This window comes from Triticum aestivum, chromosome 4D (genome assembly GCF_018294505.1).
Source record: "Triticum aestivum cultivar Chinese Spring chromosome 4D, IWGSC CS RefSeq v2.1, whole genome shotgun sequence".
In the NCBI taxonomy this organism is placed as follows: Eukaryota; Viridiplantae; Streptophyta; class Magnoliopsida; order Poales; family Poaceae; genus Triticum; species Triticum aestivum.
In genome coordinates this window covers 26,833,089-26,848,192 of record NC_057805.1, presented here as the reverse complement: position 1 = coordinate 26,848,192, position 15,104 = coordinate 26,833,089, and positions in this window count along the sequence as shown.

Genomic DNA, 15,104 nt, shown 5'->3' with positions numbered 1-15,104 from the left:
CCACGCGCTCCACAAACGGACGGACGGACCGGGGAGAAGGTGGTGGTCAATAGTCAACAGCGATCGGTCGATCCCTCCTCGCTCGCCTCGGACATATCTCGCTCTCATCTGCTTTTACTTTCTTCTTTTCTCAGCCATCCTGCTTTCCCTTTGCTCGCGCGATCGCCCGCCCATCTTATTTTAGACAGCAGCACTACTGCACGAGATCAGCCAGGAGATAGCTGGTTAATTATGCTCTCGATACGGCACGATTGCATGGCTCGGGCTTCACCAAATGTGTGTGTGGCTGCGGGGTGTCTGATCTCGTCAACGACATGAATATACGCAACACATAATCATAGGAGCTCAATCATCATCTCCAAGCTGGTGCGGGCGTGTCGTGCTAGCTTACAGACAGACTTATCACCACCTGCCCCAGCACATACTATGTCTGATCTTGAACTAGAAGATCCATCCATATCCCGGCAGACCGCAACGACCGCTGCTCACCGGCAGGGCTGTCCCGCAACCAATCCCAGCTTAATCTATGTCTACCCATGCATGCATGCATGCATGCTTTGGTTCCAAGCCCAAGCCGAGCCGGACACATATAAATAATCACAGAAGAATGTCCGAAAGCACGGCGGGATACGGAGAACGCGATCGTCGCCTTTTCTTTTCTGCACAGAAAGGCCCGAACATTTCCGCATAGAGAAATGCACCACGCGCAGCGCCGTGTTAGCCGAGCATTATTTATGCTAACTACTGTTTCGGCTAACGTATTATAAGCGCCGGAGCATCTCTCGGCCACATGCACAGGTCACCGATTACTTAAACAATGTCCCTGGTGAGTTTTTAACGGCGCCTACAGTTCCAGTAGCCTCCGGTTGGGTGAGACACGATCAAAGCTTTTGTTTGTTTATTGTAATAATAAGCTGCCCGGGGGCTCGCGTAAGTCGTACTGTAGTTACCCGGCACGTTGCGAGCGGCTTTGTTTGGTCTCGTTCGTGTACGCTCTTGCTTGTTGCCGCATGCGCTGTTCTTCCGCGCACGCGCGCACGTTGATCGTGTATTATTATTATCAGAAGAGTACTGTATTTTACTACGGACGTTTGGGATTAGGCGTGCGTGTGCCGGGTTTATGCGCGTTTTCACTTGCTTTTGGATGGGCGCGCGCTTCGTTTGCACTCTACTCTAGCCGTAGGGGCGTACTAAAGCATAGCGTCGCTTTCCGGCCGGCCGGACAGATGGATACTTTCGGGCGCCTTACTTAAAATACGCATAGTATATGAGAAATAACAAATCATACTACCGTACCGTGCAACCTCAGCTACCGCCGTGGCGCCGTAAGTCTTCTACTCCGGCGCCGGAGTAGATGCATGGCATGACAGGCATCGACCGTGCCATCGATCATCTTCCTCGTCGCTATCTCTCAACCGGGAAAACAACATTGATCGATCGCGCACACACTGACACGCACCATCCCGGCCCGACACTGGGATCTACCTACCGCAACGGCCTGGCGCGGCGCCCGTACGTCACGCAGGAAATGACATGCCCAAGCGGGGCTGCCCCAAGCCTACCGGCCGGCGCCGGGTTCGTTGGCGAGACCACCACGCGGCCAGCCGTTGGGAGCGCCGGCGGCACGGAGGACGGCGTGAGGTCGTCTACTACGGGCTACGGCACGCAGAAGCGGCCGGCCGGTCGCGCGAGTCGCCCGCGCGCTGGGCCACCGCGTGAAGGCCGAGGCGGCCTGGCCACGGTAAAACGATAATGCGGTCCCTCTCTGCAGTGCCGGATTTGGAGCAGTAGGGCTCCGCTCGCTTTTTACCCGCGGTATCTCGCACCAAAAAACTACCCTACTTTGGGTCCACTCTCGCTAAACGCTGCTTGGGTTAGCTAAAAAAATAGCTGAGTGCTCTGCCCGACTGTGCCCGATTTAAGATGGGCATGCCAAACATTTCTTCCCAGTACTATGCTTCTCTCGTACTACCACTGCCTGACCAAACCTGTGGGAACATTGCTGCTTTGTCTTTGACACCCACTTTCAAAATATTAGCAAAAAAAAAAGAGAGACTCCCACATTATAAAACAAATGACTGTTTCAGGGGAAGTCGTTGACTGCATCAACTGATTAATTGCTGGTGAAATAATACCATGGTGGAATATCGCTGGTGCATAGCTTGCAGCATCAACACCTTTCAACTTCTCGCAAGGCTGCCGAGTACACGTGAAAAGGGACGATGTCTCTCCTCCTCTCCTCTTGTGAGCGATGACATCCACTTGGAAAACGACGCCATCCATCCGTTCCTCATCATACCACCAAGAAGACGGGTAAAAATCATCGCATGATAGTGCCGTAGAACTAGCTTGCTCGTGAGCTTTCACCCGGATATGTCCGGTCGATCGCCCGGGTCGTACGCGCATCATGATGCCCGGCCCGGAGGTGAATTGTCTCGCTTTTACAGCACGAAATGTGGGTGGCAAAACGTAACATTTTCTTATTGGTTTTCTGTCCCGGTATTTCTCTGCCAATAAAGCCTTCTCTCGCGCTTGGTTGAGCTTCTGATCCAACCCACCCAACTACGATTTCTGATGTTTGATAATTGCACGGAAGAAAAGAGAATGAGGATTGTGCCGTTGACCAGCAGCTTGGTTGGAACCTGATTAATCGTCAGGGGAGTATTATATGGAAAACCAGTCGCGCAAACAACGGAACCACATAATGAGTTGTGACGTGTGCCATCACTCATCAGGCGCGCACGCAGGAGTACAGTACGGGGGCATACAGCGCTGCGCCCCGTGAAGAGGAAACTATGAATCTATGATGGCACGGCGGACCGATAGCCTTCCGGGCCGGGTGGTGCATGAGCGGGCCATGGATTCTGCTCGTGCCCAATGGGTTGCTCGAGGTGGAGAAGATACTGTGCACACTGTGATGCTGATCGTCAAAAACAGGGATTCGAAATTTATGCGTCCTCACGATAATCCACTTCTGAGTCCAGGCTCACCTGCACCCACACTGATGAAAAAAATGAAAACAAATACAAGGAAAATTAAAAAAAATCAATTTTTTTGTATGGTAGATAGTTTGATGCATGTGATCCGCCCCAACTTTCAAATTATTTGGAAATCTGAGCAGCTCTCGGCAAAAAAGACAATCCGGGATCTGTAAAAAAGTTTATTGTTCACGCATTGTTCTAACACGGTTTGTCTTTTTTGCTGAGAACTGCTCAGATGTCTAAATGATCTGAAAATTGAAGCGGACCTCACACAATAAATTTTCTACCACTTAAAAAAATTGGATTTTTTATTTATTTTTTGGGATATTTTTCTGACTGGGTGCAGATGAGCCTGGGCACCGAAACGCTGCACCCGCGTCCTCATTTCTATCACTAGTTGGAGTCATCGAGTTTCTCGGTGATCTCACATCAACTCAAGTAGAGTCATCGTATACAGTCGATCACCATAATAACCATTCATATGATGTGGCGGTTGAAATGAGCGGTCTAGCAGAGTTACCTATGTCCATTGGACTGCGTAATTTACGGATCTATCAATTTAAAAAAAAATTAGAGCAACTCTAGAACGGTTGTCGTATCGGGCCGATCACTGTCGGCGTTCTGGGAACGGGGGTCCCCAGACTTGCCTGCCTGCGGCCCACGGCGTGGCTATGCTAGCGGGCCCGTACGGCCCATCTTCATCAACAAGGCAATCAAGACCTTCGCGAGGGGCCAAGCCTCGCGAGGCGGACGACGCAAGACCTCCTCAGGAGTGGCCTCTCCAAGCTACCTCGCGAGGAGCGGAGATATCAAGGCGGAGCAAACCTCACGAGGCTCTCGTGACGTGAGCCATGACGATCGGCACCAGGCGGGCGCCAGGCGGGTGACAACGCGTGCAACGTCCTTGTTTCCTCTTTGGTGCTAAAGAAGCAAGCGCAGGCGAGGAGTACCGAGGCATCAGGCAAAGGTTGCCATATCGGTGCAACGAGACCAAGACCAGACGGACGGCAAGACGGATGTCACCGTGGAGCCCAAGACGGCGTCACCACCAGAGCCTTTTGCAGGCGAAGACCGCTTTTGTCAGGATAGCTTGTACTAGCTGCCCCCTTTCAAATTCGCCCGCCGTTGTTGGCTCCCTTCCCGCTCAATATTTGAGGAGAGGACCAGGGCCTATATAAGTAGAGCTAGCCACCACAGTAGAGGGGGAGGTCGCGCTCTCACCGCACAGGTTCACCAAGCACAAGAACACCTCAACCTCAGGAGGCTGTTCTTCCCCTTGTACTGCTCATCATCAGCCCAAGAGGCAATCCACCACCACACACTGGAGTAGGGTATTACACCACATCGGTGGCCCGAACCAGTATAAATCTCGTGTCTTTCTGTGTTGCGAGTTCGTCGTGTTCATCCGTGAGATATTAGCGAGCTAGGGCGTGGATCGGTAGGAGGGAAAGAACTTCGCGCGCACCCAAGAGTTCGAACCTTAAGGGTTTTGCCGGAACCCTAGATCCGACAATCACCGTAATAACCTCATATGCTGTCGTGGTCAAACAAAGGGTTTAGCAGAGTCGCCATATTCTCATCGCTGTGCATGATTTATGAAGACTGCACCAAATCGAGCCCGCGAGCCTCCATATTTGCACGTTGAGGAGCGTCGGTTTAGAGCGCACTCCATTCACCAAACGGAGAGTTCAGCCCAACCTCTTCCTCACACGTGCAACCCGATCAATGGCGTTGTCGTGTAGGAGATATGCCCTAGAGGCAATAATAAATGATATTATTTATCTCCGAGTTCATAATTATGTTTATGTTCCATGCTATAACTGCTATGGTTCTCGAGTCTGCAATAACCACGAGGCTCGGAGGAAGACTCATATGCACGTGTGGAATAATAAACGGTAAAATGTATTCCTAGTCTGGCCTCTAAGACTAGCTCAAGTGTTGCATGATGGTTATGTTTTCCTGATCATGGGCATGTCTATGTCAGCAACCTTGAGGGCACAATGTTAAGAGAACATTTGTGTTGAATCGACCCGGATTGATGTTATGCTATGAGATTCATTCGTCACAAGTTTATTGGTACATAACACAGAGATGGTTAACGTTTGCATGATTCCTTAGACCATGAGAGTATCGAGTTTCTTCATGCTTGCTTCATGAACTTTGGGGTTTGTTAAACGTCATCCGTAAATGGGTGGCTATTACGGCGGCTTACGGGTTCATGGAAAAGTGTGTCAAGTAACTTGATAGCTCAAGATTGGGATTTGCTCCTCCGACGATGGAGAGATATCTCTGGGCCCTCTCGGTGTTACGGTATCCATCATCGTCTGGCCAGACACTTTGTGATTTGATCACGGGGATGCCGGAACACGATAACGAGAAAAGAGAACAATACCGGTAACGAGGTAACTAGCATAGTGGACAAGTTGTTGATCCACGGGAATGCCAACATGTCTCACCTCGGGTATTTGTAACATATCGCGAAGCAACAGGAATAGCACACGGCAACTGGAGGTTCACTCGAATATTTATTCGTGTGGGTATAGGGGTCAATATGGGTGTCCACGGCTCCGATGTTGATCATTGATCGGAAGGGGTTCCGGGTCATGTCTATACTTCACCGAACCTATAGGGTCACACGCTTAAGGGTCATCTATCTGCTGAATACTAGACAGGGAGTCTGAGAGAAAATCACCGAAAAAGTTTCGGACACCGAAAAGTTTCGGACAGCGGAATCGTACCGCAGAGAGAGGTCATCGGATAAGTTTCGATGATACCGAAAAGTTGTTTCGGGATACACCATTAAGTCAAATTGGTTTCGGCACATGCCTGATAATTCTTGGAGGATGCCAGAATCATTCTGGAAGCTTTTTGGAATTTTCTGAGATAAAAACCGGAAATGTTCCGGAGCTGCCGGAGCCACTTCAGATGCGTTTCGCAGATGAAAATCACTAAAACCGGAATTGTTTCGGAACGCGTTGAAAATCATTTTAGTGGGTACTGGAAATGTTCTTAGCCCACATAAATATTTTCAGTTCGATCAGACGCTGAAAAATGTCGTCGTGAATAGTGAAAATCAGCTTTATGGTTACTTTATGGAAAGCCACCTTTTGGGGCTTTGCTCCAAAAGATCTTGGGGATGACATGGATGGATAGGAGCCATTTTTTGGGCCCCTCATGGGGGTGTGGCCGGCCACATGGGGTATCCCCCCTTGGGGACCCTCTTGTTCCTTGGTTTCACTCCTAGGTCCTTGTGGAAGGACTTCATTCATGTGCATTTTGGGTTTTTTGTGAAACTACCCTACCCCCTTGGGATTTCCTATAAATAGAGGTGGAGGGGCAGCCCTCCACACTCATCCCTTGCTCTCATACACATGCCATGCATTATCTGGCTTCTTCTCTCCCTCCCACGAAAAGAGTTTCGTAGAGCCGTAAGGCTGTCTGGGTTCCGGCAGGAACTAGTTCTGGACGGCGAAGCCCTGCCGGATAGATGACACCGTATGTGTGCAACTCTGTAGAGAGATCGTAGTTTCGGTCTTAGTTCGTGAGTGCCTCCCGAAGGGCTGTCCGTGTGACCGTCCGAGTTTCGAAGGTCCTCCCGAAGGGCTGTCCGAGTGACCGTTCGAGTTTCGAAGGTCCTCCCGAAGGGCTGTCCGCGACACCGTCCGGGGGGCTGTTCGACCGCCTCCCGGAGGGCTGTCTGAGGAGCAGATGAGGGTATACATCCTCGCGGTTGGGAGGTTGTAAATCCTAGCTGCGGGGATCTGCACCGCCGATCGTCATCGACTCTACTTCCCGCTGCGCTACGAGTCGGTAACGAAAAAGATCAAACCATGTATGCAGTCTCCATAGTGGTCCTGGGCTGGTGCGTAGGTCGGAAATTTTTTGTTTTCTGCTGCGTTCCCCTACAGTGGCATCAAGAGCCGTGCTATGCGTAGATGCAGGTTTCGATCTAGAATACATGGAGATGTATGGGTATTGCATAATATAATTAGGTAGTAGATGAGATCTATTGCTGAAAATTATTTATGCGGGTGACAGATGAAATCTGTTACCCGAGGTTCTTGTTGCTTCCCTAGAATTTGCGTTTGCTCAATCTCGAGACAGCATGGTGGAATTTGACAAAGTTCTGGCAATCCGTGATCCTGATTGATCATGGAAGTGCTATCAGTTCTTTGGGTTCTGCCGTAGTCAAAAGAAAGATGAAATTCGCAGATGAAAGGGCATTGCAGATATGATCTGCACGGGGGTCATGCGTATGACGAAGTTTAGTATGGGGCTCGAGATTTAATTATCCCGTGTTTCATACACCCCGAGATGTTAATCTAGCAACCTGAATAATCATACTTGATGATAAACGTTGGTCGCTGCGGTTTAAGTCAAAACCTTAGAAGCCACGTAAAATAAATTTTGCATAAACCGATTAGAGGCGTCTAACTTGGTTTTGCAGGATGTGCATGTGATGTGGTATAGCAGTGCTCATACTAATTCGATTATGTATGAGATGACTATATGATGTAATTTGATTAACATGACCTGCGTGTCATGATTCGGCATGATGGCTGGAGCCATATGATTGCACTTTAATGACCTGCGTGTCAACCTTGTTGTAATGCATTATTTTGTTAGCTATAGAGATAGCAATATTATCTGGTGCATCGACAAGGTGGTGGCAATCTTCGCGAAGGTGAACACCGACGCGAATGCCGAAGACGAAGAAATGAAATACTTCTCCGTCAGAAAGGGCTATACCATATCATGCTATTATGAATTGCCTGAGATGTTTATCCCTTATGATGCACCCTTCTTGATTGCGCGGTAGTCGCTTTTATTAGGGTGATCTCTCACTTAAAATATCAAGTAGTTAGTGTTCTCCCAAGTGTAGCACCGTCACGGCACCTATCTTTTCGGGGTGCGCCATGGATGCATGGGTACGAACGATTAGAGAAGTGTGAGGCGGGTGAGGTCAGACCTCGCAGCAAGATCACTTGGTTGTCTTGACGTTCATGGCAGGATCGTCCTGAGCTCGGAACACACGCATCGAAAGATGAGCAAGAGTCACATAGAGATGTGATCGGCAAGTTGGCCTACCGATTAAAATTCCCGTTATGAGATGATGATTCTATGGCGATGAATTGAAGTCTGGATCTTGTATCACTCAAAATTAATTGTGAGAGATATTGATTTGAGTGGGAGCGCACTGTTGAATTAACATGTTTAATTCTCAGTGCAATTAATTATGAACACTGTCTAAGTGTTTCTTGCATAATAGTTGTAGAATAATGGCTCGCATTTCCACCTTCCCTATTAAAATTGAATAGCTGTTAAATATCTGGTTAAAACTTTACGATTGGTAACGTAATATGAGGATTGTCCTCAAAAGTGCCGAGAAGGACTTTGTCCTATCGCATGCTTTCCGTATCCTCCCGCTAATGCTATGGATCATGTGACTCTCGTCCTTCGATCCAAAAGCTAGAATTCTGTTACAGTCAAGTGGAATATGTTTGCTTCCATGAAACCCAAACTTCGAAAGTTGGGATAGTTATATGATATTCATGGAACTGAAAATTATTTTCAGATACAAACAAAGCAATGTTTGTTTGCAAGTATTAGTAAAAGTGTTTACTATGCATTTGACTGTTGGGAAAGGGATCCAGAAGAACGCCTGTCATATAATGAAAGGTGAATAAAACAACAACTTAAAGAGAAAGGAAGTGTCCAAAGGGTGTTAGTATGACTTACACGCCTAGGAAGTCCGGGGCTAATGCCACTCTTAAGTTGGGTGCTTCTTCTGAGAGTAGGAGAAATACTAAAAGTTAAACTGTTAGAAGTATAAAGGCAAAAGGAAAGAAGACTGGAATATCCAGCTCATGTATGAATGTCATACAAGTTTTTGATGTATAGAAGGCTGGTCAAAGATATAGTTCTTGCGAATTATGGTTAAACATGTTAATCACTAATTCTTGGGTATTGTGAGTTCATCACAAAATTGCCCGCTCGATTGCATTCTGTTGCAACTCGATGTAAGAACTACTATGGCCTGAAAGACTAGCTAGAAATGAGGTTAAGGTATACACAGGGAACATAGTAAATGTTACTATACCTTCCATCGGTGTATTGCCGTCTGTATTTATTTTCATAATTCATTTAGAGTTTTACAAACTCTATCCCATTGCATAAGGTATCTTGCAAGAAGGTTGTTCATAAGAGAACTTTTTATGTTCGATGTTATGAATAACACAAGGGCCATACTTTCATTATGAATGAGATGTATGTTATGAATATTGATAATAATACAATACCTCTGGGTTTACTTTCATAATTCATTTTAGAGTTTCATACACTCTAGCCCATTGCACAATGTTTGTTGCAAAAGAGTTGTTCATAAAAACAACAATTGTTGTTAAGTATTATGAATAACATAAGGGCCATACTTCCATCATCGATGGGACGTATGTTATGAATATTGAGGGTAATATGATACATCCATAACACTGACGCTAAATGTCGCAAGACTAAAAGAATACCACACAAGTGTGGCACTACATTTGGTCACATTGGAGAAACCCGCATGGAAAATTCCATTATGATGGATTTTGAAGTCTTTTTGATTTTGAATCATCTGACACTTGCAACTTTCCTCCGAAAAGTGAAGTGACTAAAATACCGTTCACAGGCCATAAGGAACGAACAACAAACTTATTAGTGATCATACATTTGATGTGTGTAGTCCGATAAGTGTTGTTAGTGGTGGATTTATTTATCTTCAGAAATGACTCAAGTAGATATATGGATATTTACTTGATGAGACGTAAGTCTGGATCTTTTGAAATCATTCGAAAGGTTCTCAAAAATGAAGTAGAAGTTATTGTAACAAGAAAATTATGTTTCTGCAATTTGATTGCACAAAGGAATATTTGAGTTACATGTTTAGCGAATGTCTGATGAGTTGTGAAAGGGGTTTCATAACTTGCACCTCCCGGAACACCACTGCAAGTGGAAAGTCCGTGGAGATGTAATCAAACCATTTATGACATGGTAAGGTCAAAGATGACATAAATAAATTTGCCATTATCCCTTTTAAAGTGATGCTTTAGAGACTGCGGCTTTTACACTGAAAAGAGCTACATCGGGTCTGTTGAAATGAAGCCATGGTATGGTACGCCCAACCATGTTATATCTTTTCTTAACATTTGGAATATGGGGCTTGTGTAAAAGGTTACAAACCTATTCCAAATCAGACAAGTGCTACTTTGTAGGTTATACCAAAATGTTGGGTATTCCTCCCTCACTATACCGAGGCAAATAGTTTTGCCGCGAAACGGTGTGCTTTTAAAGAGAATGGTTCTTTCTAAAAGGTGAGTGGGAGAATAGTGCAACTCGACGAGATAAACAGTATCTTCATCAGATCAAAGGAAAGAGACCTTGGAAGTAATTCCAGAGTTTCCTACTGCGACTGATACGGAAGTCTCTACAATAAAATGTATGAACTTCGGTCGAACTTGCAGCTGAACCACGTAGGCAAGGCTCGTGCAAACCTCTCAGGTGCGCAAACGAGATATTGTTGTTAGACAACATTATACCTACGATACACAAGGAAGCGTTGATGGGCCCTGACTCCGGAATTGGCTAAATGCCAATACAACCCGAGTTAGTTTCCATATAAGTGATTCAAGATTAAAACCTTGATACACCTTTCGGAAGACTTAGAGTCTAACGAATATTTATGGAACTTAAAACTGATACGGATAAAATGTTTTATCCATAAAGCTCGACTTGTTGAAATAACAAGTTCAAGAGTTGACTACGATGAGGTTGTTTTCATCGTAGCGATGCTTAAAGTCGGTTCGGGTTGAACTAGCAATTAATACATATTTCAATCATGAGATATGAAACATGGATGATAAAAGGATTTCCATCTGATGGAAATGAAAGCTAGGACTTGTATATGATACAGTCCAAAGTAATTTGTCGATCCAGAGGATGCTAGTAGGTATGCAAACTTCAGAGTTCCAGCAATGGACAGAAGAGAGCAAAATGGAGTTGGAATCTTCGTGTTTTGATGAAATGGTCAAAGGGGTTTTGACTTCATCAATGGGTAACGAAGATGCTTGTAATTCAAGAAAGTAAGTGGGAGCGTAATAATATTTCTAAAAACCTTATGTGCTTGGCACATTGGTAATTGGAAATAAATTTCTTGACACAAATTAGGACTTCATTTGAAAATAGTATTTCGATGAAGTGCTTAGGCTAAATAGCCTCAATATTAGGCATGATAATCTATGGAGATAGATTTACCTAATGGGGCTAAGCAATGAATACATATTGACAAGATGCTAAAACCTTTTAGCATTTAAAACGCCAAGGAGTGATTCTTGCCAAAGTCACATGGAAAGAGTTTTTGCAAGACTCGGTGTCCCAAAACACTGATGAGTAAAATACATGATGCAGATTCCACACACTTTTGTGTTTGGATTAATCATGTATTCCATGGTATGTAAAACAACCAGATATGTCCGATACTCCCAAGGTGTTGCGAGTATGGATACTAAAGTGATCAAAGTACTGATCATGGGACAACAGTGAAAGATGTCATTGAGTACTAGAGTAAGTACTGATGATATGTTTTCTTGCAAGCGGAGATCATGAAGAGTTCGTTGTAAAATGTTACATCGATAGTCTTCATCTTTTCACCGTGCGATTTTCGATTTAAGTTAAGGGTTTTGTGTAACACACAATGTGGTGGCACAGTTAGTTGGAATTTGTTCAAACTAGTTACTGTGGCGAATTCTATAACAAGGGCTAAGTATGTTGACGCTTTAGAAGCGACAAAGAAGATGTTGAATCATATAGTTCATTCATGAACTTAGTATAGTTCCAAGATGGCTTTTGACAATGGGACACTACTGCAGGTAGTTGCTCCAAAACTCAGTCTGAGGAATCCAGGTTCGACCTGTGATTCACATACATACAAAGCCAAGTCCACACAAAATATGAATTTTGTGAAAACGTGAAAACGCGAGGACATGCAAAGATACACACGGAACTGAAGTCGTCAGATCCGTTGGACATCAGGCTATACCACAAGCGAAGCATATTTACACCGGTGTGCCACAGGTGTAAAGTGCATTAGCATTAACTAGATTATTGACTCTAGTGCAAGTGGGAGTCTGTAGGAGATATGCCCTAGAGGCAATAATAAATGATATTATTTATCTCCGAGTTCATAATTATGTTTATGTTCCATGCTATAACTGCTATGGTTCTCGAGTCTGCAATAACCACGAGGCTCGGAGGAAGACTCATATGCACGTGTGGAATAATAAACGGTAAAATGTATTCCTAGTCTGGCCTCTAAGACTAGCTCAAGTGTTGCATGATGGTTATGTTTTCCTGATCATGGGCATGTCTATGTCAGCAACCTTGAGGGCACAATGTTAAGAGAACATTTGTGTTGAATCGACCCGGATTGATGTTATGCTATGAGATTCATTCGTCACAAGTTTATTGGTACATAACACAGAGATGGTTAACGTTTGCATGATTCCTTAGACCATGAGAGTATCGAGTTTCTTCATGCTTGCTTCATGAACTTTGGGGTTTGTTAAACGTCATCCGTAAATGGGTGGCTATTACGGCGGCTTACGGGTTCATGGAAAAGTGTGTCAAGTAACTTGATAGCTCAAGATTGGGATTTGCTCCTCCGACGATGGAGAGATATCTCTGGGCCCTCTCGGTGTTACGGTATCCATCATCGTCTGGCCAGACACTTTGTGATTTGATCACGGGGATGCCGGAACACGATAACGAGAAAAGAGAACAATACCGGTAACGAGGTAACTAGCATAGTGGACAAGTTGTTGATCCACGGGAATGCCAACATGTCTCACCTCGGGTATTTGTAACATATCGCGAAGCAACAGGAATAGCACACGGCAACTGGAGGTTCACTCGAATATTTATTCGTGTGGGTATAGGGGTCAATATGGGTGTCCACGGCTCCGATGTTGATCATTGATCGGAAGGGGTTCCGGGTCATGTCTATACTTCACCGAACCTATAGGGTCACACGCTTAAGGGTCATCTATCTGCTGAATACTAGACAGGGAGTCTGAGAGAAAATCACCGAAAAAGTTTCGGACACCGAAAAGTTTCGGACAGCGGAATCGTACCGCAGAGAGAGGTCATCGGATAAGTTTCGATGATACCGAAAAGTTGTTTCGGGATACACCATTAAGTCAAATTGGTTTCGGCACATGCCTGATAATTCTTGGAGGATGCCAGAATCATTCTGGAAGCTTTTTGGAATTTTCTGAGATAAAAACCGGAAATGTTCCGGAGCTGCCGGAGCCACTTCAGATGCGTTTCGCAGATGAAAATCACTAAAACCGGAATTGTTTCGGAACGCGTTGAAAATCATTTTAGTGGGTACTGGAAATGTTCTTAGCCCACATAAATATTTTCAGTTCGATCAGACGCTGAAAAATGTCGTCGTGAATAGTGAAAATCAGCTTTATGGTTACTTTATGGAAAGCCACCTTTTGGGGCTTTGCTCCAAAAGATCTTGGGGATGACATGGATGGATAGGAGCCATTTTTTGGGCCCCTCATGGGGGTGTGGCCGGCCACATGGGGTATCCCCCCTTGGGGACCCTCTTGTTCCTTGGTTTCACTCCTAGGTCCTTGTGGAAGGACTTCATTCATGTGCATTTTGGGTTTTTTGTGAAACTACCCTACCCCCTTGGGATTTCCTATAAATAGAGGTGGAGGGGCAGCCCTCCACACTCATCCCTTGCTCTCATACACATGCCATGCATTATCTGGCTTCTTCTCTCCCTCCCACGAAAAGAGTTTCGTAGAGCCGTAAGGCTGTCTGGGTTCCGGCAGGAACTAGTTCTGGACGGCGAAGCCCTGCCGGATAGATGACACCGTATGTGTGCAACTCTGTAGAGAGATCGTAGTTTCGGTCTTAGTTCGTGAGTGCCTCCCGAAGGGCTGTCCGTGTGACCGTCCGAGTTTCGAAGGTCCTCCCGAAGGGCTGTCCGAGTGACCGTTCGAGTTTCGAAGGTCCTCCCGAAGGGCTGTCCGCGACACCGTCCGGGGGGCTGTTCGACCGCCTCCCGGAGGGCTGTCTGAGGAGCAGATGAGGGTATACATCCTCGCGGTTGGGAGGTTGTAAATCCTAGCTGCGGGGATCTGCACCGCCGATCGTCATCGACTCTACTTCCCGCTGCGCTACGAGTCGGTAACGAAAAAGATCAAACCATGTATGCAGTCTCCATAGTGGTCCTGGGCTGGTGCGTAGGTCGGAAATTTTTTGTTTTCTGCTGCGTTCCCCTACAGTGGCATCAAGAGCCGTGCTATGCGTAGATGCAGGTTTCGATCTAGAATACATGGAGATGTATGGGTATTGCATAATATAATTAGGTAGTAGATGAGATCTATTGCTGAAAATTATTTATGCGGGTGACAGATGAAATCTGTTACCCGAGGTTCTTGTTGCTTCCCTAGAATTTGCGTTTGCTCAATCTCGAGACAGCATGGTGGAATTTGACAAAGTTCTGGCAATCCGTGATCCTGATTGATCATGGAAGTGCTATCAGTTCTTTGGGTTCTGCCGTAGTCAAAAGAAAGATGAAATTCGCAGATGAAAGGGCATTGCAGATATGATCTGCACGGGGGTCATGCGTATGACGAAGTTTAGTATGGGGCTCGAGATTTAATTATCCCGTGTTTCATACACCCCGAGATGTTAATCTAGCAACCTGAATAATCATACTTGATGATGAACGTTGGTCGCTGCGGTTTAAGTCAAAACCTTAGAAGCCACGTAAAATAAATTTTGCATAAACCGATTAGAGGCGTCTAACTTGGTTTTGCAGGATGTGCATGTGATGTGGTATAGCAGTGCTCATACTAATTCGATTATGTATGAGATGACTATATGATGTAATTTGATTAACATGACCTGTGTGTCATGATTCGGCGATGGCTGGAGCCATATGATTGCACTTTAATGACCTGCGTGTCAACCTTGTTGTAATGCATTATTTTGTTAGCTATAGAGATAGCAATATTATCTGGTGCATCGACAAGGTGGTGGCAATCTTCGCGAAGGTGAACACCG